The following is a 9,148-nucleotide window of genomic DNA, read 5'->3' on the forward strand; positions in this document are numbered from 1 at the left end:
GCCTTGGTTGTGGCAACAAATTTACAGAATGAGGACCTTCTGGTCTTTCTGACCCAGAGTCAGTTCAAACCTTGAGGAGATTATAAGAATTCCATTAACTAAAATAAGGTGAGAGGTGCTGGCAAAATCATAATAGCAAAACTTGTAGGCTCTTAAAGATCACCCACATTTCCCTCTGCTGTTTATTATAACCATTTTGTCATCTGTTTCATCTTAATCCTTGCTGTAGCTGTCCCAAGCCAGTGTACATCTACATGTGGAGTGAATCCAGGTAGTTAAGAAGACTGATAATATAATTTGGTACTCTTTAATTCTCTGTTACTGTTGAGGTCTTTTCGAAAGTAACGAATTCTCTCAATGTGTCCAGATACTTGGTAAAATGGTTTCAAACCTAGGTATGTGATCTTTTACAAAGAGTTTTCAAGAAATATGGAAACGAGAGTAGTTTTCAGGGAATCTTTTGCACGATACTCAATTTCCACAAGTACTTTTCTTTAAAATGGGTCTGCCTGAAAAAATGCCCTTTGGCCTCTTTTCCTGTCTCCCCTTTCCTAGTCACTCTTTCCCCACTTGTTAAATGCAATAGCTTTCAACCATCTGAAATTCTACTTCACTATTTTATTTATCTTACTTCAGTAATTTCCTTTGGTGGTATATACAAACCCAGGGCATTAAACTAACTGCAGTTCAGTGTGTTGATGTTAAACAGAATGATTGCTAATGACTAGACTACAAATCCTTTTGCAGGTTAGGCAGTTTCCAACTCTTTGCTTTCAACAAAATTGAAAGATGACCTAATAATAGTCAGCTTAAATTTATTAAAAATAAATTTTGATGATAACTTCTATATGTGTTTTGGCTTATAATTCAGAAGGAATTAAAATATTTGAGTGACACTGCTATAACAAAACACTTTCCATTTCTATTTACTTACTAGAGGCCCGGTGCTTGAAATTCATGAACGGGGAGTGGGGGAAGGGATCCCCTCAGCCCAGCCTGCACCCTCTACAATCCTGGATTCCTTGGAGGATGTCTGACTGCTGGGATAGACCTGATCCTGGGGATTGGGCCTAAACTGCAGTTGGACATCCCTCTCACAATCCTGGATCATTGACTCCTAATCGTTCAGCTGCCTGCCTGCTTGGTTGCCCCTAACTGCTCCCCATCCCGTCATCCCGTGTCCACACCCCCCCCCCCCCCCCCCCCGCTGGCTTGATTGGCTTTCACTGCCTCTGTGTGCCCAGCTGATTGCCCCTAATTAACCCCCCTGCTGGCCTGGTCACCCCTAACTGTCCCTTGCTGCTGGCCAGGCTGCCCCCAACTGCCCTCTCCCTGCCAGCCTAGTAACCCCTTACTGCCCCCCCTGCAGGCCTGATCACCCCCAACTATTCCCCTCTGCCAACCTGATCTCCCACAACTGCCCCCCCCCCCCCTTACTGGCCTGGTCATAGGCAGCCATTTTGTGGGGGTGTGAAGGTCAATTTACATATTACCTCTTTATTATATAGGGTTTGTGTCAAAAGTTTTCATTGAGTATTATATGTAAAGCAAAAATGATGAATGAAATTAAATGCTGAAACCTGTCTTATTCTAGAGATAAATAGTATTCAGTATTCATCTATGAGTACATAAACTAAATGGGGGTTGGGGGGGAGAGTCTACCCATAAAATTAATAGAAGCATTTCCAAAATAATTAGTTATACATAAAAATTATTTATGAAAATATGTGTTTTGTCAGTTGTGTACTGCTAATAATTATGCAAATGCAATTCTGAAGAAATTTTAATACTTAGAAAAAAATTTTAATCTTCATACACATTTTGTAGAGAAGAATGTTAAATCGATTTAAAAAAATGTCTTCCAAGTATACATACATTGCATTTAAATAAAATTCTGTGGAGGAAGTGGGATGGAAACACCAATTCAAGGAAAAAAAGAGAAAATGTAAAAAATTTGACTGCTCATGTAGTTAGATTTATTGAATATGGGTTTTTCAAACTCATTGTATACATTTTAAAGTGATATAAAAGACTTATTTTAAAACATAAGTATCACAATAAACCAGAAATCGTTGTTTTGTAACTACTTACACTTACAATAAGAAATGTTAGATGTCAACCTAAAACCATGTGAAATGATACCTAGTTTTTCAAAATTCTTTTAGAAACATACAAGCAAAAAGAAAAAGTCTAAGGGCCATTGCTCTGGGGCAGTGGTTCTCACTCTGGTATATTTAAGAATCCCCTTGGGAAACTTGTAAAAGCTACAGATTTCCAGGCTCATCCCCTAGAGAGCCTTACTCTGTACATCTGGAGAATGTGCAGTTTTAACGAGCGCTCCCTGGCTATTTTGATGTGTGATCTGAACTGGCCTTTGAGAAATACCACTTCAAGTTTTCTTCTCAGATCACAATGCATCAGCAAAAAGCTACTTACTTGAATTGTTTTTTTCTGGGCCATCTGTGGAACTGCTTCCTCTGAGTCATATTTTGTGTCACACCTTTACCTTTCTCTTGGGATGCCCTGAAAAAATTTGTGAAAGCTTCCTGCATTTGTAAAGAAAATTATCCAAGACATCATTCTGTCACGAGCTCTCCCTGCTGCCACTGTTGCTCACAGATGACCGTGCATCATATTTTTCTTTTAGAATTTGGTATTAAAGAAAATGTTGCTTCTCTGGAGAAATACTGGCATTTTTTTAAAGGACTAAATCAGTAAACTAGTTTTGTTTTTCTTTTCTTCTGGTTTACTAGGACCTGAGAGGTAATTTTGTGACTTTAGATATTTGGGTTTTAACTCCTGCTTATGACCTTCTTAACATGGTTAATATTTTTCTTCGTCCTGGTTTTTAAAATATTTTTTTCTTTTTTATTATTTGAATAAATCAACTCATCCTTTTCAGAGAAGTGTAAGACTCCCTGGATAGTGTCTGTCTGTCTCAATATTGTCTGCCTCTCATAATAGTGCCTGGCTGGATGGCTCCTCATAATGATAGAAGTTGCCTCTCAAGATAGTACCTGACTGGGAAGCTGCTTCTCATGATAGTGGCTGCATTGGCGATATTGTCCAAACTCTTGACTTTTATTTTTTAAATATGTTTTTATTGACTTTTGGAGAGAGAGGGAGATGGAGAAAGATATAAAAACATCAAGCTCTTCCTGCCCACCCCCAACTGGGTATCAAATCTGCAAACCAGGCATATTCCCTGACCAGGAATCAAAACAGTAGCCTCTTGGTGCATGGGTTGGCATTCAATCACTGAGGAACACCAACTGGGCCAAACACTTGAAGGAAAAAAAAAAAAAAATCAATCATTTAATTGATTTCAGAGAGGAAGGGAGAGGGAAAGATATTATAGAAACATCAATGATGAGAGAGAATTATTGATTGGCTGCCTCCTGTATGCCTCACACTGGGAATCAAGTCAGCAATTGAGGCATATGCCCTGAACAGGAATCAAACTATGACCTCCTGGTTCATAGGTTATTGCTCAACCACTGAGCCACGCTTCATGGTCAAACTCTTGACTTTAAATGCTGCATGGACCCAAAAACATATCTGTAGGTTTTAGTTGGCCTACAGACTGACATTTTGGAACCATACATCAACTCTTTTTGTTCTTTCTGTGCTAAGTTTTTTTTCTTTCTTGTATTGAAATAATTATTTTTTAAAGAAGACATGTAAATCCATGTAATTCAAGCAATGTTTTACTAAAATTATATAATATGTCAATTTCATCTCATTTCCTAAAATGATGGATTTAGATCCAGTATGTAAAAAAATTGATGTCAATGGTAACACTTTTCAAAATAAAATGAAAACCAAAATCCCCAAACAACAGATATTTTTGACATCTATTCTTAACCATTATGGGACATAAAAATATTACATACAAAAATATAAAATTTATAAAGAGTTAGGGGATATATAATGCATCTTAAATTAGACAATCTGGTCATATTGCATAGCCAGAATCAGAAGTAGTCTAAACTGAGTGGAGAATTCTCAAATTCTGGTTTAGCTGTTCATATAGGCTCATATGCCAACTCAATTGAAAAAAAAATGAAACAACCTAAAACATTCCTCTACTGTAATTTTTTTATCTTACCTAATAAAAGAGAAACATGCAAATTAACCATCACTCTGCTATGCCCACAGCCAATCAGAGTGAGTATGCAAATTAATCCAACAAAGATGGAGGTTAATTTGCATACATAGGTGCAGAGCGGCATGAAGCCTGCTATGAGGGTAAGGGGGACAGTGGAGGGAGCTACTGGAGTGGTGCTTCAGACAGAAGCAAGGATTTGCTGGCTCCTGGGTGGGCCCAGATTGGGGATGTGCAGGCTCCCGGGCAGCTGGGAGTGAAGCCAGGGGAAGGAAAGCCTATTCTTGCACTAATATCATACAACAGGCTTCTAGTATTTAATAATAACAATGTATAATCTTAGGCACTCTAAAATAAAAATAATCGCCAAATTATCTACCCTTGTCTCCTATAGGGCTTCAATGATCAAATACTAAAAATAAAAGATGACACTTGTTATATTACTAAGCCTTTCTTCTGCACAGCAGAATTTTTTGCATTTGCATTTGCAAATAATTAAAGGAGTATAAATGATAATTAAGAAAATATAAGGAAGCAAAGTCTGAGCAGGGATTGTATTCTTAAAGGCTGTGTAGTTCTGGGTGATGAAGTTGAGAATCTTCTGGCTTTATAAGCTGCTCTTTTCCATGCACAAAAAATTTTTATTCATAGACTTGCTTAATATACCAAATCAGATTCCCTTTCCAATTTTGGTTTGGGTGCACTGTGGTGCATTTCTGAATGTTATAAAATGAGGCATCAAGTAAAACATTATTTCTGAACTACAGAATCATTTTAAATAGATGAAGTGTTATTACTTGGGTGCATGTATTATAAACTAATCTATAAACCAAGCAGCATGTACTAATAAACAAAATGAAGCATATTAATAGCAACTTATCATAACAATAAACGTCCTGAATTAGGCTGTGACTAAAATTTTTTTTTAATTTGCTAAGGACTAATTGGTCACGAAGCTTGATTTACATTAATTAAGTAAAATTTCTTTGGAAGTTATGTTATAATATGGATTGACATTTAAAAATAATACTTCCTCAAGAACATAAAAAATTTTAAAAGGTTAAGTGTTTTAATAGCTGTTCTGAGAAATGCTTTATAAAGCCACTCTTGGGTGTGTAATCATGATGAAAGATAAATAGATAAATTATTTTGTCTTGCCTATTGAACAGATTCAATCATTAATAAAGTGATCTGAAATTAATAATTGAAAGCATCAGCATTTTTCAGCATGAAACCTTTTTTGGTGTAGCAGATCATTTGCCTGTATCAATGCTCCTTCCTCTTTCTTTCTTGTGTACAGTTCCAGGGTTGGAATCACAATTGGTCAACCAATTGTGACAATTCAGATCCTCTTTTCCAGAGATAGGTCTAAGCATGGACATGTGATTCAGTTCTGACTTTTGAAACCTAAAGGGAAGACTATTGAGATTTCTGGGCAAAGTTTTTTCTCTCTAACAAAAGAAAGAAAGGAAGAAAAAATACAAGGAAAAAGTCTATTTACCCTCTACCTTTTATTTTCTACTTTGCATATTCTCCTAAAAGAATAGAAAGGTTGGAGGTATTTACTGTAGCCATTTTGCAACCATGAGGTGAGTGATCAAGATTATGATAAAGAAACTAACCCAGCACTCTAATGTGGTGGATCTGCTGAAACAACCTTTGAACCACTTGCCTCCAGACTTTTGGATGACCTGAAAAAAATAAATGCCTTTATTGTTTAAGCCACCAAGCAGGGTTTTCTATTACTTGCAGCTTAACACATTTGACCTGTAACACCATGCCAATGGTGTGCCAGAGCCAGCTCACACTGGCCGTGGGAGGACTGTGCCTCTCTTTTCTCAATTCTGCTTTCAGTGACTTCAAGATGGTAGCTTTAGATCACCTATGGTGGGTGTATTTACACAGATCATGGCTCTTTCCCCAGTGAGCTGGTTGTTAACCATTTATCACCAGCACACAACTGGGTGACTTGCTTTTTTCCTACAGGTACTGTAATAACAATCACTCTGCTATCTATTATCTTTTTAAAGTGTATTTATAATAGAAAATGGATAATAAAGTATATCCAGACATTTTTAAGATGTGGAATTTTAACACTAAAGGGATTTTAGTAAATATAAGAAGAACAAAATAAAATCCAGAATGATTTTAAAACTACCCTAGCATTACATAACTGGTTAATAGCAGAGTCAAGTCTATACTTTGGCTCTTTATTCTTATCTTATTGATATTTCCAATACACCACAGAGCCATTATAGCATTATACAACAACAACAATAATAATTATTTGCTTGTGAACATCTAGCCTGAAATAAAAATATTAAGCCAGTGGGATATTCAATTTCTCTATAAAAAGACCAACCTAGTTTTGATCATGCAGATAATAAGCCATATTTAATTACATATTATAAATTCAGTCTATTCAGCAAAACTTGATGCAGAACTTGAAGAAGAATGACATATGGAAACTCTTAGCATGAGATTAAAAGCTGCCAACAATCTTCAGTCATCATTATTCACAGTAAGTTGAGATGAGTAATGGGATGATCAGTTGGGCTTGGTTACATCAAGGACACTTTCATAGAGAGGGAGCTGCTGCCCACATCATCCTTCTGAGGCTGAGGACTGTCACTTAAAGTCTGATCTCTGCTTAATTAAAGATAGGTAGACAATCTTGGAAAGTAGACACTGGATTGTAGGATGAAAATAAAATCTCAAAGGATCTGGACTGGCCTCATGGGACAACGCAATAGGTTTGAAACAGCTTCAAAGTGCTGGTGAAAGTGAAAATTGGTACATTTCTGGGAAGCAATTAGATGATATATTCTGTATCAATGACTTTAAAAATAAAGATGTTGAAAATTTTTGATAAATGTTGACTATAGGTGATATTCATGAGGGAGTTCATTATTCTGCTTTCTCTTATTTGGGTACAGTTGACATTTTTCATAAAATTTCAAGAAATGTTTATAGTATTTGGCTCAGGAATTCTATTTTTAATGGTCCATTTTCTAAGGAAATATGAACACTAAAACTAATGAACATTCATTATGGAAACAATCTAAATTTCTAACAACTGGGAAATGTATAAATAAATTATGATATATCCATTCAATGGAATGCAGTGGAGCCATTAAAATAATATTTTTAAAGTTATTTAATACAAAGAGAAAATTCTCAAAATACAATCTATCTATATATATATATATATATATATAAAAGACTAATATGAAAAGTGTCCCCTAGGGAGTTCGAACAGGAGACCGGGTGTTTGATTGCTTGCTATGATACGTGTTGACCACCAGGGGGCAGTGCGGAATGAAAGAAGGCCCAGGCCTGCAGCCAGAAAGTCTGATTGGCCCTGATTGCTGGCCAGGCCTAGGGACCCTACCCATGCACAAATTTCTTACATCAGGCCTCTAGTATCAGATAAAAAAGAATACAGAACAGTATAACCTCTGTGTGTGTGTGTGTGTGTGTGTGTGTGTGTGTGTGTGTGTGTGTATTTAGAAAAGTGGAAGAAAATGAACTGAAAGTAAGGTATTTTTAGTAAATTTTATTTTTCCTCTCTTCAAAACTTCTATAATGAGCATATAAAAAAAATTCAAAACTTTTTTTCTTATAAAATCAACAAATGCTTATTTAAAAACTCGACAGTACAGAGGAAAAGAACAAAAATATAAAAACATCTGTATTTAGAAAAAAATAATATAACATTAAAAACAGAACAAATAAAATTCCTTCAAGTTACTTGGGTAGTTCTGACTATAAAGGTTATCTGTCTCAATCAGCAGTGAAGTCTAGACAAGAAAGCAATGCCCCCAAAGCATTCACCCACTGAGTAAGGGACAAAGCAGCTGAGTGATAATGCCTTCAGGATCTGGGGAAGGAGAGAGATAGACCCATTGCCTGGGTGTTGGGTAGAGTTTGGGAGAGGTTGAAAGTTGAGAGTAAATGTTTTGGGGAACAGCTGCCATCTGTGTGAGGCTACTTCGAGGTCCAACAGTCAGAAGGGGACTTAAAAGATCTTGTTCTGCATTCAGAATGCACTCTCCCCTTTGAAATGCATATTTCTCCACTCAAGGAATACAGAGTAAGGAGAGTATTATACTAATTAGTAGTGGCCCGGTGCATGAAATTCATGCACAGGGTGTTGGCGGGGGTGGGGGGGTGGGGTGTGTGTGTTCCTCAGCCGGCCTGCACGCTCTCCAATTTAGGACCCCTCGAAGGATGTCCTACTACTGGTTTACAGGCATAGGGCCTAAACCAGAAGTCAGACATCCCTCTTACAATCCCAGACTGCTGGTTCCAGCCACTCACCTGCCTGCCTGCCTGCCTGCCTGATTGCCCCTAACCACTCTACCTGCCAACCTGCTTGCCCCCAACTACCCCCCACCGCTGGCCTGCTTGCCCCCAAATACCCCCCTGCCAGCCAGATCACCCCCAACTGCCCCCCTGCTGGCCTGCTCACTCCAAACTGCCTCTGCCATCCCATCCTGACCTGATCACCCCCCAGCAACCCAAGGTCCAAGCTCCTTCTTTTTTTTCTTTTTTTTCTTTTTCTTTTTATTTTCAGCCTTGAGTGGAGGCCAGGGCCAGCTGGAAGCAAGTATCTATGATTTAATTATCTTCTATAATTGGAACTTTGTAGCCTTGAGTAGAGGCCAGGGTCTGCCAAGGTGGGAAGCTTGGCTTCCTCCATCGCTGCAGGCAACCCAAGCCTTCTGCTCAACTCCAGCTCTGTGGCCTCCGCCATTTTTGTTGGTATTTATTTATCTTCTATAATTGAAACTTTGTAGCCTTGAGTGGAGTCCAGGACCAGCCAGGGCAGGCGGGAAGCTTGGCTTCCTCCATTGCTGGGACAACCCAGCCTCCTGCTTGCTCCAGCTCTATGGCAGGCCACCATCTTGGTTGAGTTAATTTGCATACTTGATCCAGATTGGCTGATGGGCATGGCATGTGGATGTAGTGGAGTGATGGTTAATTTGCATGTTTCTCTTTTATTGGTGTAGATTAGTTTATGACTTTCCAACTGTGTGTCTT

This window comes from Pipistrellus hanaki (genome assembly GCF_964339955.1).
Source record: "Pipistrellus hanaki genome assembly, chromosome: 1".
Lineage (NCBI taxonomy): Eukaryota > Metazoa > Chordata > Mammalia > Chiroptera > Vespertilionidae > Pipistrellus > Pipistrellus hanaki.